Below are 19492 nucleotides of genomic sequence, written 5' to 3'. Positions count from 1 at the left end.
CCTACTTTTTATTACGGAAAAAAATACAATTCCACGCGGACGAAGTCGCAGGCGTCCGCTAGTTTGTTCATAAATCTTAAAAAAAATAAGAAATACAACGTGATTCAAAAGTTTTTTAAAGTCAACCCCTAAAGTGGCGAAATAAGGGTGAAAGTTTCCACGCGGATGAAGTCGCGGGCGTCCGCTAGTCTAATATACTATATGTAGAATAGAATAGAATAGAATATATCTTTATTTGTCCACACACGAGTAATAAAATAAAATAAAATAAACAAACAGAACATACAAATATCTGGTCGTGGACAAAACAGGTATCCACCTCAGCACGATGCCACAGCGAGCTGTGGCGCTGGTTTTCAGGTGAAACCTTGTGAGTTCACGGACGTGTCTACGTGACGTGTCTTAACTTAAAACTTATACATGAATACAAAGTAAAATAAAATAATGAAACAAGAACGAACAGAGTAATAAATATAACAAAATTAACATTTATGGGAAACTAAATTAACAAGGAAAATCAAACAATAATTAATACGAGTCAACCTGTAAAGTGAACGATCTGCCGCCACCATAGTGTTGTAGTAAGGAGAAAAGGAATTAGTACTAGGGGTTATTTGTTTGCTGATCCAATAATAAAAGAGCTTTATATTTAGTCTTAAATAACCCAATAGTACGTATATCTCGCATTGGTGGAGGTAAGTCATTCCAACACTTAGTGGCAAACTTGAAACTACCACGAAACACAGCGCTTTTGTGATGAGGCATCGATAAAACTATAGAGGTGTTTCGTAATCGACCTGTTGTCCGGTTTTCTATCCACCTCAATTTATTTACAAGGTACTCTGGGACACCGTTCTTTATCACGCCAAAGAGCAAAGTAGCAAAATGTAGTTTTCGACGCGAATCCATTTTTAAATGGTTTGCGTTGTTAATATACAGCGTAACGTGACTCCTTGGCATCCTATGTAAAGATTACCTTTTTAATTATTTTCGTAGCAATTTGGTTACCACAATACTGCGTCACGCAGTGCCATATTACCATAAGTCTCTTATATTGTGCCACACCATAAAACCCTTACACACATGAATCATGGTTTTTTTATTGCGGCGCTAAAAATTTAACTCATGAATAAAACATTTAATTCCGCCCCACTAATGCACATTTTATATGGGATTCGGTAAGATTACAATGATTAAGCTCAATTACTTATTTAGCAACCTTGGTTGGTGTTTTTATATTTTACTAGCAGGCCTCGAGCGGTTTCAACCATATAGTTCCCGTTTCCTTTTTTTTTTTTTTTTTATTCTTCTCTACAAGTTAGTCCTTGACTACAATCTCATCTGATGGTAAGTGATGATGCAGTCTAAGATGGAAACGGGCTAACTTGTTAGGAGGAGGATGAAAATCCACACCCCTTTCGGTTTCTACACGGCATCCTACCGGAACGCTAAATCGCTTGGCGGTACGTCTTTGTCGGTAGGGTATTAATTAGCCACGGCCGTAGCCTCCCACCAGCCAGACCTAGACCAACTAAGAAAACCTCAATCGGCCCAGCCGGGGATCGAACCCAGGACCTCCGTCATGTAAATCCACCGCGCATACCACTGCGCCACGGAGGTCGTCATAACGTCGTTTCCGTGAGAAACCGACGTTAAAATATAACCTATGACAGTCACAAATAACGTGGCTTTCCATTAGTAAAAGAATTTTCAAACTCGATTCTGTAGATCCAGAGACTACCCCTTACAACCTCTTAAACTTTACCTCTTTACCAAATAACCAAAAAATAAAACACCCATATTGTACAATTATGTAAAAACAAAATATGTTTTTGAAATCCTCGTCTGTGGAGGTTCTAAAAACTGTCAGTACAGTACCCTAGAGAAGTTTTGTAAAAGTAATGAGTGACTATATGCCATCCTTGTTCTTTTTACCACATTTAAAATAAGATAAAGTGTGACAAATATAGGTTTAAACAACAAAAAAAGGGTAAAAATCGAGAAGCTTACGTCATTGACCCGAAACGGGTCGCTCCACAGATGCGCGTTTTACAGGCCGCTCTATATTGAAGATTTGATTTGATGATAAATCTTCATCAATCATCATTTGCCTATTAAATAACTAAACTTCTTCGTTGGCGCAGTATTAAGCCTGACTTTAGATCTCGAGGTTCTGGGTTTGAGTCTTGGGAAGGACTCAGGGGCGTAGCTACCGCCGCATCGGCCGTATCAATGATACGGTGCCCCCGGAATACGGGGCCCCTTACGTGGAAAAAATTGTAAAATGTAGGTAATCCACAATCTCTTTTTTTCCCTGGTTAAACATGCGCCCAAATGTTGGATACATCCTACATAGGTGAAGTCACTGTTATATTTATTTTAAGCAAGCATTTTTGTTTCTTTTGTGAAAAATCTTTACCATTAATTTGGACCCCCAACTAATTTTAATACAAGGGCCCCGCTCCAAGGCACGCTACGCCACTGGAAGGTCTAGAAAGGTTTTTTTTTCTTCTTAGAAATTTTCAGCAAAATTCTCAGCCTGGAGTTACAAAATTAGTGGTGTTAGCACACTAATATCACGTCACACTAATATTATAAAGGCGAAAGTTTGTGTGTAAGTATGTAAGTATGTTTGTTCCTCTTTTACGCTACGGCTACTGAAGCGATTTGGCTGAAATTGGGAATGGAAATAGATTTTACTCTGGATTAACAGATAGGTTACTTTTCATCTCGGAAAAATCCATGGTTCCCGCGGGATGTATGAAAAACTGAATTCCACACGGACGAAGTCGCTGGCGTCCGCTAGTATAGGATAAAAGAAAGAGTATTAGATCCACCTGCCCCAGTCCATGTTTAACTTTGTAACGATTATTATCAGATGTTAAATAATTATACCTAATGACTGAGACCAAATCCTTAACTACAATTTCAAAAGTCCTAGATCTCATAACCAGAACCTCATAATTCCAAACCACTTATGTAGGTACTGAACAGAAGTTATTTTATTTAGTCAGATAATAACAATGTAAATTCGGTTACTTAGTCTAATGACTCGATTTGGAGTCTAGTGACCTAAACAAGACTATACTTAGGTAATGGTACCATACTATTATGATATCCAATGCTTCAATTGATTTCAGACATTCCATCATAAGGGGATGTATTGAATTTCAGCCTAAAGTCCTATTAATTTTGCACAGTGTAACAAGGATTATATACCTACAATAGTAAATGGATGTCCTGACAACATTATTTATTACACCCAATTGCCGAAGAAACGTTATTTATTTTTTTTTTATTTATTTATTTATTTACAAACTTACACTAGCATTACAGGTCATCCCCAATTCGCTAGTGTAGCCATACACAATTTACAAGTAACAAAAAAAAACTAAAACAATAAAAAATCAAAAAACTTATTTTACCTAGGTACTATAACAAATAGCCCACTGGGCAGCCTTTGTGAGTTCACTCAAAGTACAATTAAATAAATCTATGTTATCAGCGACGATGTTGAGAGTGCTGCGTGCGTGCGTCAACGGAGCCTTGTTGAGTAGGTTGGTGCGTCCGCTCGGCACCGCCAGCAACTGCGGCTTGCGTCGCCGCCACACGTACCGCTCCGGAGCACGGAGGCTCACCTGGCTTAATACATCCGCATTATACATCTTACCTCTAATCACTTTAAAGATGTATAAAACAAGTGCAAATTTAAATTAATTTCCTAGAAGACTATTATATAAAACTGACTGCCAATGTCATTGAAGTACTTACCAAACTAAATTAACAAATAAAAACGAATATAAAGGGTTTCCTTGTTCATTTAATTACTAGCGGACCCTACCCCTACCGGTTTTCCATATTTACTTACATTTTGACCCTTCCCTGGACTACATCAAACATTTCAAAATCAAAAACAAAACCAGCCGTTCACGAGTTTTATCGGAACATACGAACAGCAATTGATTTTTCTATTATATTGTTATATAAAATTACGCTTCTTCTTTATCTATGGAAGCTTAAAAAGCAATAATGTCAGGTCCAATATTCCTAGCTCTATGATCTGGTATGGCACCCAGTGTTCCTTGGCAAGCTATTGATGCAACGCGAACAATGGCCATAATAGAATAGATTATGTTCGAACACTATGCACACACCTGTAGCCCCAACATTCATATAGCGCAAAGATAATTGCACTGTTCTTTAGTCGTTTTCAGGTAAGGTATATTAAGTGTTACACTCGGTTATATTTCACTTAATTTTCGGAAAGTTTCCAATATAAAGTTTCCTCAGGTATAAACTTTTACAAAACAGTGTTACCAACTCCCAAAAATATTGATCCCTAAAGTTTGTGTCAAAAACCCCTAAAACCGCCTTAATTATTGAGTTGTCCCTCTAACCCCTAAAAATATAAATACCTACATAAAATATTACGTCTTCAACTAAGAATGAGATTATTTGAAATCATACGTCATGTTAACATATTCAATGTTTAATTTCATATTTTTTTTGTTGTATGATTTCACATTAATTTAACATTTTTTTTAACCACAGAGTGGTTGTAGAATTACGTATTATACGTTGTTAAAAGTCGCTAGGTCAAGAAAGAAATATTAATATCATCAATTTAAAAATACAAATTAAAGAGTAAAAAAAATACCTGAAAATACCCCTAAAAATTTTAGACCCCTAAAAAAATCCCACCTCACTTATTTACCCCCTAAATCTGTGGGGAAAACCCCTAAGTTGGGAACCCTGTTACAAAAAAAGAAAAAAATCGAGTAAAGCCAAGTGCGTAAGCTTATGCAAAATATTAGTTGCCCCGCAGCTCCGTTATGGAAATTTAAATTTCGAACGAGTTTCTCTCTATTTTCACAAAGGTTTTATATAAAGGTTTTTTATGTCAAATTGTGCCACTGTAACTCCGGCGGAATGGAAAAAATAAAAATACGCGTACACTACAAACTGTATAGGCATTTTTTGTGTATTTTATACCGTTAGCGTTTAAGTTTTACTCTTTTTCTATACTAACAGGTGTTCGCGTGGGATTCGCTTTATTTTGGATAACATTTTTCGTTACTTACAATGAAATGAGATACGTTGCTCCGATTTGATTAAGCTGCACATGAAAGTGACTAACATTTTAAAAGCATAAGCAAAGGAGATGGTCCATTTCAGGTACCTATCATTAAAATTTAAAAATTACAAGGATTTTATTAAAATTTATTAAAGTGAATAAATCTAACTAAATAGAAAGAAATAAATAAAATAAAAACCCAAGTTTTTGAGTTGTATTGTAATTGTAGATGGCGCCCGTAGAGCAACTATGACATGACAATTGACAGCAAACGTCAAATCTTGTCTTCTCCTCGTCTCAGATTCGATCACGCAGAGAAATCCAAGCTGAGAATATTTACAAACATTTCTAAGAAGAAAGACTCGAACCCAGAACCTCGTGATACGAAGCCATAAAGGCTAACCACTAACCACTTGACCAACAAGGCAGAGAGATATCGTACAGAATATTCTTATAGAATACTTTACGAGTATCAGCTTCAGAGCCAGGGATGTAGAAAAATTTGCATTTTCTACGCATTTTTCAATAATAATATTGCAAATACCGGCCGTTTTGGTGCGTGGAATTTTTTTATTAGTGTAAGCATTTTTTTCTGCGAAGTAGATACCGTAGGTAACAAGTAATCAAGGTACTGTAAATACTTATTTCTAGAGTTATATTTTTTCATATTTTTTTTAAATATATTAGGAACGATGTTATGGTTCCATACAGATTGTGACGTCCTGCTTGTCACCAAGGTAAGGCTTATAAAGAAACACAAAATAATTTATTTGACAACCTCGTGTCTGCACGTCCGCTCGGCTTGGCGGTAAGTTCCCTCTTCCCCCCGCCCCCCGCCTCGCGCCGTGCCTCCACGACTTTATCGTTTATTCAATAGTCATCACACCTCTCCTTTTTTGACAAATTGAAATATTTAAATATAGTTCATATACAATAATAATTTACTGTAATTATATTTACAAACAAAACAAAACTAAACATCTTTAATGCATTCGCATTAATAGAAATTATTTATTCGCTGTTAACATCACTTATTTTATCCGAACCATCTTTATCATCTCCTAAAACTCCCCATTGACCTTCAATTCGTGAATAATATTTCTCATTAACTCCTGTCCTGTCTTATCGTTTCGTATATTATACTCAGGGTCTTTGTGGTTTAAGACCGTATGTGTTGTTGAGATATACCTTCTTTCCAAAACCAATATCTATATCTTGTGCCTTTCTTCTCCTGTCTCCATATTCTTTCCCCTTTTCTTTCATTATTTTGTCTTTATCTTTAATTTGTGAAATTGATACGTTTTCTAAATCAATTTGATTTCTCAGATTGACTAATTTTAAGACTTTTCGTCAGCAGGTGTTATCGTTTTAATTGGTTTAATTTCTTTGTATTTGCTATAGTAATCAACTGTAACAAAAAGATGATGTCCGCTAGGCAAGTTAATCGACTGCAACGTCAATCCAAGGTTTAGATGGCAGCTCACGACGTTTCATTTGTATTGGAGGATTTGGTGCAGAAACCAAAGTGCAACCCTTACAACTTTTACAAATCTCTCAGCATCACTGTCTATTTTGGGTCACCATACTTTGGTTCGTAAGCGTGCTTTCATTGTACCAATTTCTGGATGTCCTTTGTGGATTGCCTCCAAAACCTGGTGTCGTAACTTCAAAGGTATGACAATCTTAGTTCCTCTCCAAAAAAGGCCTTTATATAGTTCGGCTACAAATATTCTATAAATATTTATTGAAGGATCCCAGTTATTGGATGACAGAGCTTCTTTAACTAGTCGAATTTTATTATAATCTAAAGACAATTCTGTTAATGTTTTCATCTTTAAGGCACACGGTCTAGCGTATTGAAACAAACGGCTGGGGGTTATTTGTGGCACATAATCGAGATAGGCGATATTTGTTTTGCCTGGTTTACATAGCACCTTAAACTTATAAGCTTGAAGATGAAGTACCTAACGCTCAATTCGGGCACATGTTTTTGATCGGCTGCCAAATATAACCTCCAGTGGTTTATAATCGGTTTCTAAATCGAACGTATCCTTGCCGAATACATATATATCGAAATGCTCAACTGTCCAGACTAATGCAGGTGCTTCCTTTTACATTTGACAGTAACGTTTTTCAACGTCAGTTAGCCCTTTAATGCCGTAAGATACGAGATCCGTTACTATCTGAATAAACACTGCAATTAACTTAATTTTAAACTAAATTAGGATTTGCATCGTTGCGCATGCAACCGATTTGTGCATTTTTTCTAATTTAAGGGATTTAGTGAGCTTAACCCCTTGTATTGATAACTCATGGCCGAGAAATTTAATACTTTTGCAACAACAATACACTTATTTGGGTTTAGAAGCTTTTTATAAATATTGCTTTCTTTTAAAGTTGCTAAAAGTTATCTAGCATTATGTTCAGCTTTATTTCTATCTTCATAAACTACAATATATGTCTATGAAGTTTACCACACCCTCACATGACAAAAGGATTCTTTAAAGTATTTTCTGGAACTGCTCTGGAGCACATGAAATGCAAAACATCAATCTTTTATAGCGACATAAAATTGTACCTGATCTGCTACTTGAATATCAGTATTAATGGATCCAGTAACGATATGAGGTTTATCGCTACCATAAGCAATAAATATATTAATTTGGCGTAGCAATTTCATTTCTAACTTCAACTTTTGGTTATCACTTGACATCTTAATTTTTTTTCAAGAATTCAAAAAATTCTGAATTCATTTATTTCAATTAGGCTTAGTTTACAAGCACTTTTGAAATGTCAGGACTATGTCATAATTTAATTTAATCTAATGGTGGTAATAATAGTCGAAAACTTGAAATTAAAGTTCCGAGGGTTCTAAATGCGCCTTGGTCCGAGAAGAGCCCACAATAAACTCAGCCAAGGTATAAATATTTATTTATTTATTTATTTATTTTTACCACCATTTTACAAACTTATCGAAAACTAAACACACAGTCATATAATACAGTTTAACACCAAGCTTTTTTATTATTTATATAGTCATTAACACTAATAAGACTTTCCTAAAAGCTTGCGTCTAATAAACACTGAACTTTTTGAGAGATATTCCAGTGGCTTCATATGGTACTTGATTATAAAAACGTATGCAATTTCTCTTAAAAGAATTACTACTAAATTCTCAATAGTATATTGACTATGCACAGTCATAACTTTAATTTCTTTAAATTTTTCTCTTAACGACTCTCTCTCTACCATTTTATATATCGCACGAACAGCTCTCTTCTGCAGAATAAATATACTATCAATATCAGCAGCCTACCCTATAGTAAAATACCAAAGTCAAAGTAGCTTCGAATATTTATCTGTTGTCTTTAAAATAGAACTATTCCTTTTGCTAGATTGAGTCCAATATACATTTCTTAAATGCTTATAAACCCACGTTGTAGACAGTGGTTCCTTGCCGGGCAAATATTACTATCTGCTGTATTGCGTACACTTCCACACCGACAACATTCTCAATTTTCCGACCAATTGTATTTTGTCAATTTTATATATATCAGATATGTTAGTACACCCCCGTGCCTCGGAGAGCACGTAAAGCCGTCGGTCCTGCGCCTGATCTCTCACCGGTCGTGTCGGTCTGCCGTCCCATCGGATTTCGAGAGTGAGGGAAGAGAGAGTGCACCTGTGCTTGCGCATACACTTGTGCACTATAATATCTCCTGCGTACATGGTTAATCTCACCATGAGATTAGCCGCCGTGACCGAAAAGTCGGTCGGGAGCATATTATTATTATATATCAGATGTTTTAGATACTTGACCGAAATCATCGAGTTGCCGTTCAATGGCCTCAATAGCATTTGCCTGGGCATCATCACCCAGTATAAGTATTTTTACTTTAGATCTTTCGAATTACATTTCTCTACTATCTGATCCATCATGTTATCCTCATTATTAGAAAATTTGTATTTACTTCTTTGATGACATAATCACACTAAACATTTATGAAATTATTCATTTTGTTTTTGAAATTATTCATTTCAGTCTTACATAAATTTTATTTTGCATCGGGGAGAAACAAAACATCTAGTTTCTTTATTGCAAAGTCATATTATTCACCATCGCGATCAGTGTCTTGGTCGCTCGGTAAATTATAATATATCTCTTGTAACGCCAACCCTCCCAAGTGGAGCAAGTTACCCTAGCGTTTTTTTTTTTTTTTTGTCTTTTCCGACGCTGTTACAAATATTTGTAATCTTTCCATTTTTTCGCAAACCTACAGATGCAGGATCGCCGTCGTCATCGTAATCGAATATTTCTAGGGATGGTATATTGTCCAGTTTGGTAGTGATTGTTTTAATACCAACCGACGTCCTTGTCAGTTTACTACTGTTCTGCTAGCACCAACTGGATTATCCAATTTGCTACTGATTGTTTTAGTACCAACCGACGTCCTTGTCAGTTTATTATTGTTTTGCTAGCACCAACTGGATTATCCAGTTTGCTACTGATTGTTTTAGTACCAACTGACGTCCTTGCCAGTTTACTACTGTTTTGCTAGCACCAACTGGATTATTCAGTTTGCTACTGATTGTTTTAGTACCAACTGACGTCCTTGTCAGTTTACTATTGTTTTGTGCTAGCACCAACTGGATTATCCAGTTTGCTACTAATTCATTTTTTTTTTTTTTAGTACCAATTGACACAATTTACTACGATGCATGTACGTTCATTACCAGCCAAAATTTTGACTTTATGTGGATGGTTGTAGCACTCGTTAAAAGGCTTCATTTCAGAGTGTGAAATGTTTGCTTTGATATCCATATTGACCAAAACAGTTAAGTAAGTACCCAAAATAATTTCAATATAGTACCTACCATTATTGCAGGGGAAAATTTGAAAAGTTGTATTTCTTCTCTTTTACCGGCTATAAACCATAAACTATTTAATTTTGTATAAGATATTTAAAAAAATTTAACTGTCATCATTCTTCCATATCTGAATCAATCTAATTTTAACTGCTTGTGCACAAAGCCCATTTGAAAATGCCCATAAAAATAAACTAAATTTTATTTTAGTATTATTACTAATTTCCAAACGACTCTAATCGTGATTACAATTTAATTTAGATAGAATGACTCATACTGATTAAAAAAGAATATACCCTACGGTGTGATACCTTTGCCTCTTCGAATTGAAATTCGAAATTAAAAAAATAAAGAAAAACTAAATTATTTAAATTTTAAAAATCTACTTAATCTAAATAAACTTAATCTTTTATAAATTATTTGCTAAATTGGAATGTTTTTTGGTTAGGACAAATTAATTATTATTTTAATAACATTTTATCTACTAGAATACACGCTACTGAGACGGCATTCGTTCATGCAAGTTGCCACCTGTACCTAATGGCGTCGGTGCGTTTTGTTGGGTACTTACTCACCATTTTATTTTATTCACTGTTCTTTTTCCTTTTTTCCACATTTATTTCTAGCGCTTACACTTTAGGACTCGTCGCCAGTTGTGACGTCCTGCTTGTCACCAAGGTAAGGCTTATAAAGAAACACAAAATAATTTATTTGACAACCTCGTGTCTGCACGTCCGCTCGGCTTGGCGGTAAGTTCCCTCTTCCCCCCGCCCCCCGCCTCGCGCCGTGCCTCCACGACTTTATCGTTTATTCAATAGTCATCACACAGATTATTTCGGAAATAAGTAATACAAAATTGTTATTTATTAAATTTATCTTTTGGTCTATGTTCTGTGTAATAAAAGGCATTATTATTACATCAAATAATGGTAACTGATGTAATGTTGTTAGATGACTGAAATTAGCGCCAAAACACACATAATGTGTCCTTTGTGAAAGCCGAACGCTGTAATAGCATTAAATAAAGTCATACATAACACATAACGACGTAATAAACATCGAAAACGTATTATAAAAGTAACTAAAATCGTTAGAATATGAAATTATGGCACATTATGTGTTATTATACGCAAATTCACATGTGAATGTTTAATTGCGTGCTTTATAGAACTTAGCGGTTATACTTTTCTATAATTTACGTGCTGTTTTTTTTACTTACTGTCGTAAATTATGCTGTAATTAGTTTAGGGAATGCTATTTGCATGTACACGAGTATACTGAACAATTTTTATATAAACTAGATCTAATTACTTGTTATTATACAAGGAATTTGCTTCCATAGTAGAGGTTCAGAAAGGGAAATGCCCACCGGCCCAATCAACGTGTGAAACCAGGTACACCCCTGTACAAATGTATATGGAGATGATAATATGATGTATAAATAAGGATCTGTCTGATAATATGATGTATAAATAAGGAAATTCGTCCGAATCAATCACGGCATCGCATCGCACCGTGAGAGACCGCCAAACGGGCGTCCTCTACCTTTCGAGCTCCTCCTAGTGGCAGAACCTACACGCGCAGACGCTTACGGCCATGAAGATGGCAACGAGATGGATGACGCACATACCAGATATGACAAGCCCTAGCGCAGGATAGCGAGTAATTGCAGTCGGCGCAGGGCACTTTGATTGAATTCCACTACTACCCTTAGGCGGAAAGACCTCAGCCCCGAAAGTGGCTGGAAGAACATGACCAGGGGAACAAGATCCCCGCGCCTTACCCGGGCAAGGAGGCATAGCCTCGAGGCTCGTATCCCCACCTGGATTTTTAACTGGTAGGAGATGACCTGCCTGCGTGTCATAAAACGTTGTAGCAAACTTTTTTTGATTTCATTGTTAAAGTAGAATTATCAAATTTTTTTTAGATACAAGTTAATTGCCGGGTGGAGGGTACGCCTGGGCCGGGGATGGATAATAGATCCTTTAATACCTATAAAAAAGTAGGAGAAAACATATGAGTTTGACGTTGCAGTTAAAAGTGCCTTTAACCCTATTGAAGAGGAAGAGAGTGTTATGTTTCATCGTGAAAACGACAATTTTCCTTCATTTGAATATTTGCTTTCCCTCATTTTATTTAGAAACCACATTGAACAGAAAATATTCAACGCTGACATATAATATTTTTATACAGATATTTTTATCTATTAAAAAAAAGTTTCAGAATATAAATTATCTAGGTCAAAAAGCAGTCAACAGTCAATGACGAGCGGAAATGAAAAGTTTTATATTGAAAAAATAAATATTCATTTAAGTAGGTACTTCATAAAATCGTGATTAAGTGTTTAGTTAGTCTGAGCCTATGATACTCGTAGAATCGTTTTGAAACAATGGTATTTGAAGAATATATTATATACTTTTTACGATGACCTATGAACATAAATCATAAGCATATTTCCTGGGCCGTTTGAGACACGTGATATTTAATTTCTTAAAATGCACATAACTGAAAAGTTGGAGGTGCATACCCTGGACCGGACTCGTACTATATCAACTGGGCTATCACTGACTCATAAATAGTATAAATAAATCATATTAATAATCACTGTTTACACAACAATGTCGTCACAAAATGACTAACCAAATTGAAACAGTAAAACGCTTACCCGATCTACTGAGATAAAGGGCGCAAACACACATCACGGCGGGGAATCTAACTCCTCACCCTAATTTGATTCCGCCATAAGGACGTCATCTGCAAACTTCTGAGATTACGTCAGCTATCTCTAAACTTACAGAGTAAACCAAACACAGAACAACATGAACTACTATAGTCGGATAAAATATGGAGCGACAAGAGATGCTAATGTCACTTTGTAAAAATTATACCATACTAGCGGACCCGGTCAAGCTTCGTTTTGACATAAGTGCACTTATTCTCTATCCCTACTCCACCCTTCTATACCTCTACCTCTACCCTACCCCTACCCTACCCTACCCCTACCCCTACCCTACCCTACCCCTACCCTACCCTACCCTACCCTACCCCTACCCTACCCCTACCCTACCCCTACCCTACCCCTACCCTACCCCTACCCTACCCCTACCCTACCCCTACCCTACCCCTACCCTACCCCTACCCTACCCCTACCCTACCCCTACCCTACCCCTACCCTACCTACCCTGCTCTATCCCTACCCTACCCTACCCCACCTCTACCCTACCCCTACCGCTAAACTCTTAAACGTTTGTATGGGAAATAGAAAAGGGCATTTTTTAGGGTTTTCCCGGAAATTATTTGATTTTTTCTCACCTTTTAAACCTTCCCTATACCTCCACGAACATTTCAAGACCAAGATAAGATAAATCCGTTAAGCCGTTCTCGAGTTTTAGCGAGACTAACGAACAGCAATTCATTTATATATATATAGATTATTATATATTATTGTCATAGAGACGTCCAGTTTTGTCATGGACACGACCAAATTGTTGTACGTGAACACGTAGTTGGTACAATACGAGTACGTATACGTATACGTGATTTAAATCCCGAGCCAAAACCCGGGTGGGCGAAGTCACGGATGGAGGACAGTTACGCGTATAAAACTACAGGGCCAGGTCTCTTTCTTGATAAGAGAGGAGATATCTACCCAAATACAAAAATATGCATGGATATCGGAGAGTATTTCAGCTTATTCACTTTGTTTTTAACTTCATTTGTTTTTTGTGTGTGCAATAAAGTATTTCTTCTACTTCTTCTTCCCTGAGAAAGTTACAAGAACCTACTGACCACGAGGTTAGTTGCCGGTTCCATCAGTTTCTTTATTCCTCTACATTTCTAGAATCATCTAGAAATATCGCGAATATTCAGTCAAACACAAAACCAACGATCAAACTTTTTCTATTTTATTTTTTATTTATTTTGACACAGTCTCTGTTATTAACTAACCTGTGCGCTCAAGTAACAAGCGACGAAGTAAGTGTTAATAAAAGCGTTTTATCTGACCTTCCATCGGTCCTCAAGTTAAATTGCTGTTAACTTAAACTCACGTATCGGGTTTAGTTTAGTTCAGTTTTAAAGCTAATCTCCCTGTTAAACGCCTTTTACTTAACTTATGTAGATTAAACAGCCTGCATGCGGTGTTTAATAAACTTCACCTTCTAATCGATAACTCTTCGTACCGGAACGCTAAATCTTTTATATGGCTTTTTAAGAAGTATTGTAATTTATCCAATAATCCATTATACGTCATCAAAACTCTAACACGCATCAATCAAGTAATGCAAGGAAGTATAAGGACTATTTTGTTCCAATTCTGATTTAAATTTCATTTACGGAATCAACTTAATTTAACATTGAGGAACCCTTCAAAACAGTCGTCACATTGCACCCCTAATATATATGTCCATACGTTTAAAACTTAAATCCGTGCAATCTATTAAATTGCCTAATTTGCATCTTTGACAAATTGTCGCATAAAAAAGAACGAAATCGTAACATCTTTACAAAATGTTCGTAATATTCATACCATCTGTCGCTCCCTCGCGCAGATTATCCGCCAGGAATGAGATGGGACAACGGGATGTAAAAGCACTAAGAATACTATGATAAGTAGTAAAGTATCAAATACTTGGACCTTGCTCACAAGATTACCGCCATGTGGAATGTTGAGTCAACTATTATTGTTCCGACAGGTTGTTTCAGTCAATGGTCTTATAGTGAGAAGCTTCGACCAACACCTTAAGAAGCTTTCTCTTAACTGTTGGATCAAGAGTCGGATACAAAAGGCAGTGATTCTTGAGACGGCGCGTACTGTGAGGAGGTTCCTCACTCTGGAGCCCTGACCGCCGGTTGCTTGGGCACTCAAATTTCCCGCAGCGGGAGCGTTGATTTTTTTTTGTAAATTTTTAATAGTGTTTTGTGTTTTATATTTATATTGACATTGTTAAAAATTAAAAAAAAATCTAATTAATAAATGAGAGAAAATTAAATCTAAGTAGGTACGCTGCTGCTAATAGGGGTTGAAAGTTTTGTATGGAAAGTCCTTCATTTTTAGAGTTACCGTTTTAATAATTTGTTCAAAAAACTAGAAATATAACGTGATTCAAGAATTTTTAAAATTCAACCCCTAAAGTAGGTAGTAAAATAGTGGTTGAAAGTTTACATTGACTTCCACGCGGACGCAGTCGCGGGCGTCCACTTGTTAGCAATAAAGTAGTTCAAAACTTAATTATTGTTGCTCCTTCAACTCCAAATCAACACCCACACCTAACATAACACAAGTAAGTTTTGATTACGTCGGAAGATGAATGAGTGATGTCCCACCTTCCGTAGTTCCGGGTTACCTTCTTGCAAACTGAGGTCGAGTAAACATTAGTTTAAACTATTACGAAGCTAGTAACCCGCCCTGTTTGCACTGATAGTAAAATATGTACAGTAAAAGCTCATTATTCGCGGGGGATACGTTCTCTAAATGTGTCGCGAATAGAGAAACCGTGAATATGGAATGGTATTTTATATGGCATTATAAGATACGTTCTAGGGTGACAAACAAAAGTTATTGATTAACTATTATCTTCAGTCTTAGACAATGTGAAGAATTTTGAAATTTTTTCTTGCTTGACATTTTTTAAAAGCTTCTATTCAAAGTGATTTTAAGCAGTGGCATTCTTAAACCATCCATTCAAATGTCGGCAATATGTATTTGCAAGTTAAAGTTTAAATTTGCAGATTTTACGTCAGTTTCGTCAGTCAGATCTGCGAATAACTGGAGTAAAGGAATTGGGACGCAAATTTTTAATCCGCGAATAGTGAAAATGTGAATAAAGGAAGCGTGAATAATAATACTGTATTGGAAATAGTAGTCTGGGACGGGTACGATGTCGCTCGATCTCGTGTTGGCTCGTGCCGACGCTAGGTGGTGTGACTTGTTTCGTAAAGAATAGGGATTTAGAGAGGGGTAGCGATCAGTTGGCGGGAACGACTTGCGATGTAAGGCGTGGTCCGATCGGCTTCAGTATGCTCCTGGCGTTCGAGCCGTCCACAGACCACATATCTTGTTGTGTAATTCTTTACGTGTACTTCGGATAGGCGAGGAGAGTGACTTGAGTGGAAAAGGGGAGTGTTGGTTAACCGTAAAGGACGTCCTTAACCCTACACACAACGTTTACAAGTGCGTGACTTCACTCAAGGTCATTGTCTGCTATTCTAGGGTCTTATTTTGGTTACAGTTTGATTTGTTAATTATGTTATCCTGACAAATGTTGTTTAACATTGGTTTTCTTATTTTTGTAATCCACTTCTGAGTGTGCTAAAACTGTTATTTAACGCAGAAAACTTTTGTCTAATTTATGGTATTTTATTATGGTATACCGAAAAACGATTCTATAATTTAATTGTTTGCCTATCATCTGACTCCAGGACCTCTTTGTATACCTTATGTAAGAACAGAAAGGTTTTTGGTTCGATTCCCAGTTAGCACTTCATGTTTTCAAAATAACACTGGAAGAAATTAATACTGCATACTGATAGAAACAAACATTACACCGGATATCGTAATCATTATCTTAGGGCTAACTAATATACTACTAGCGGCGTTATAGGCTAGTTGACAATTTTTTTAAATGATCTTAAATTTCTCATTAGCGTTTAAAAAAAAATATCATATTATTTTGAGACGTGACTACATAAACATTTGATTTTTTAAATATTTTTGACAATATGAGCAAAAACGCCTATCGGTCACGATATTTTGGTCTTTATTATCAACCTATTAAAATAAACATCAAATCAAAATTTCATTTACCTACTCTGTGATATTCACCAGTAAGCATAGATAACATTTTTACGTAGAAGCTCAATTTTGTAATATGTCAATCTTGAGGATTCAATTAGAACCAGTATTGGAGAAGGAATTTTCCATTTGCATTGCATTCATGATTTGTGTAGTGCCTACCCTAGTTGAGAAGCTTGTGCACGCCACTGCTTATAGTTTTGCACTGTTTATTACCTTAACATCGCTCTTAGCCGCGTGCTACTAATCTTAGCGCCATCTGTCGACGGGGCTACAGCAACCAACTGCACCGCTGAGATAATCTGGCGATACTAATGGGAAGTGAGGAACTGTATTGGGATTGTTAAGACGAAGTTCTACACCTAAAAATAAACAGTTAAACATTATTTAATAATCTTAAAAAAATTTATAATAATTGCGTAAAATATTATCTCATTAAAATTTATAAAAAATGGTAACAGTTTTCCTGCTTAATAGAACTTTTTTATAGCAGTCTTGATGACAGCAATAATAATCGAGTGATTGTTCAAAATTTATATTTGAAATAATTGATTTATATAATTGAAAAAAAAAAACATATAAAAAGATCGAATGAGAGAATGAGTGTCGACTCATTTTGTCTTTTTATATACCTAAGTATAAAAATGAAAAATCGGACTTACTGCTTTTTGCATTGCCATAGAAGATATATCTCTCCCCACTGCGCAATCCGGCCAACAGATTGTGAAATTTGTTCTTATAAACTGTAAAATAAAAAAATATATATTTTTTAACATTTTTAGTGTTCTTCTTTTCCAGTGTCAAGTATACCTAATATGATGACCATTTTTGTTTGCAGAGTAAGGAGCCTCCCCTTAAGTGCATATTTTCATGCAGTATTCGCAACACGTCGTTACCGACATTATCGTCTCCACGCGGAGGCGTAGCGTTATGTGAAAAGGATTTGTTACAATATAGGGGAGACGTAATTGGATAGAAAAATGACGTAACCGATGGATAAAATGTGGTAGGTATATTTACAGCTTGGGCACTTACTATAATAACCTATTACCTACACCTACCTGACCCGCAAGTAATATAATTCATGCACCGTGGCGCAGTCGTTTGCGCGGTGGATTCACAAAACGGAGGTCCTGGGTTCGATCACCGGCTGGGCAGATTGAGATTTTCTTAATTTGTCCAGGTCTGGCTGGCGGGAGGCTTCGGCCGTGGCTAGTTACCACCCTACCGGCAAAGTCGTACCGCCAAGCGATTTAGCGTTCCGGTACGATGCCGTGTAGAAACCGAAAGGGGTGTGGATTTTCATCCTCCTCCTAACACGTTAGCCCGCTTCCATCTTAGACTGCATCATCACTTACCATCAGGTGAGATTGTAGTCAAGGACTAACTTGTAAAGAATAAAAAAAAAAATATTCTTTTTTCTATAAAGCGTATAATATTCATCCTCATCATCTGCCAATGGACAGTGGACACGCCTGCAGTCAACGTCGCGTTGCAACCCGTTTGGTACCCCTGCTGCTGAGTTCGAGTCTCCTTCCAGAATGAGAAGGCTTAGGCATAGCAATGCGGATTGGCAGACTTCACACACGCAAAGAATTAAGAAAATTCTCTGGTATGCAGGTTTCCTCACGATGTTTTCCTTCACCGTTGGAGACCACGTGATATTTAATTTCTTAAAATGCGCACAACTGTAATGTTGCAGGTGCATGCCCTAGACTCCAATTCATTCAAACCCACATCCTCCGAAAACGGAGGCAGAGGTCACATCACACTCTAACGTATAGCGGTACAGTTGAAGTTGACAAGTTTGACACTTGCACTTGACAGAGCGAACTTAAGACAGATTTTACGACCACAGACTATTATAGTTTTTATGTTGTTCACCCTTATCTGACAATAGAGGACTCTTAATTACATTCAATAATTAATGATCCAATTAATTAAAGTTATCACTTTTGTCGAGCGTCCCAAGATACATAGTTTTTTTTTTTTTATTTAGTCTTTTTGCATTTGCACCTAAAATTTAAAATCAGTTTGAGTTTTATTAAGTTATTTTTTCCCTTCTGTGTCGCAATAAAGAGTTTACAATTTCCCGCGCTTACATACCGAAAACATTTTTAAACAAAAACATATTCTTCCAAAATGAGATAAACAAAAATGAATGCTCGCAAAGGAATTCGTGTGGGCCACAGCCCGATTTAATTTCCGGATTTTTATGAAAATATTATACAACATCTGACGCCGGCCAGCCAAAGGGGAAAACAAATACTTACTGCTAACCCTATTTGCTTTTACGCAATTTTAACTTGCGATTAAGTGGAAGCTTTAATTTAATATGGTAATTCATCATCGCCCTTACGATATTAACTCCTGACAGACGTTGTAAGGAAGAAGATGCATAATAAATGTACCCCTTACAAAACCAGAAACTTTACCTCTATATAAATATTTTTTATATTATTTACACCTGATGGTAAGTGATGATGCAATCTAAGATGGAAGCGGGCTAATTTGTGAGGATGAAAATCCACGCCCTCCCACCAGCCAGACCTGGACCAATTAAGAAAACCTCAACCGTCCGGGGACCAAACCCAGGACCTTCGTCTTGTAAATCCAACACGCATACTACTGCGGAACGAAGTCCGCCATTAGTATATTATAGAAGGATAGATTAGTCATTTATGCAGCTACACTCACATACTCTACTAGATCATTACTTACCTATACCTATTAAGACTAGATTGAGAAGCTTGGGAAGA

Source organism: Bicyclus anynana, chromosome 16 (genome assembly GCF_947172395.1).
Source record: "Bicyclus anynana chromosome 16, ilBicAnyn1.1, whole genome shotgun sequence".
NCBI classification, from domain to species: domain Eukaryota; kingdom Metazoa; phylum Arthropoda; class Insecta; order Lepidoptera; family Nymphalidae; genus Bicyclus; species Bicyclus anynana.
This window is presented reverse-complemented; position numbering follows the sequence as displayed.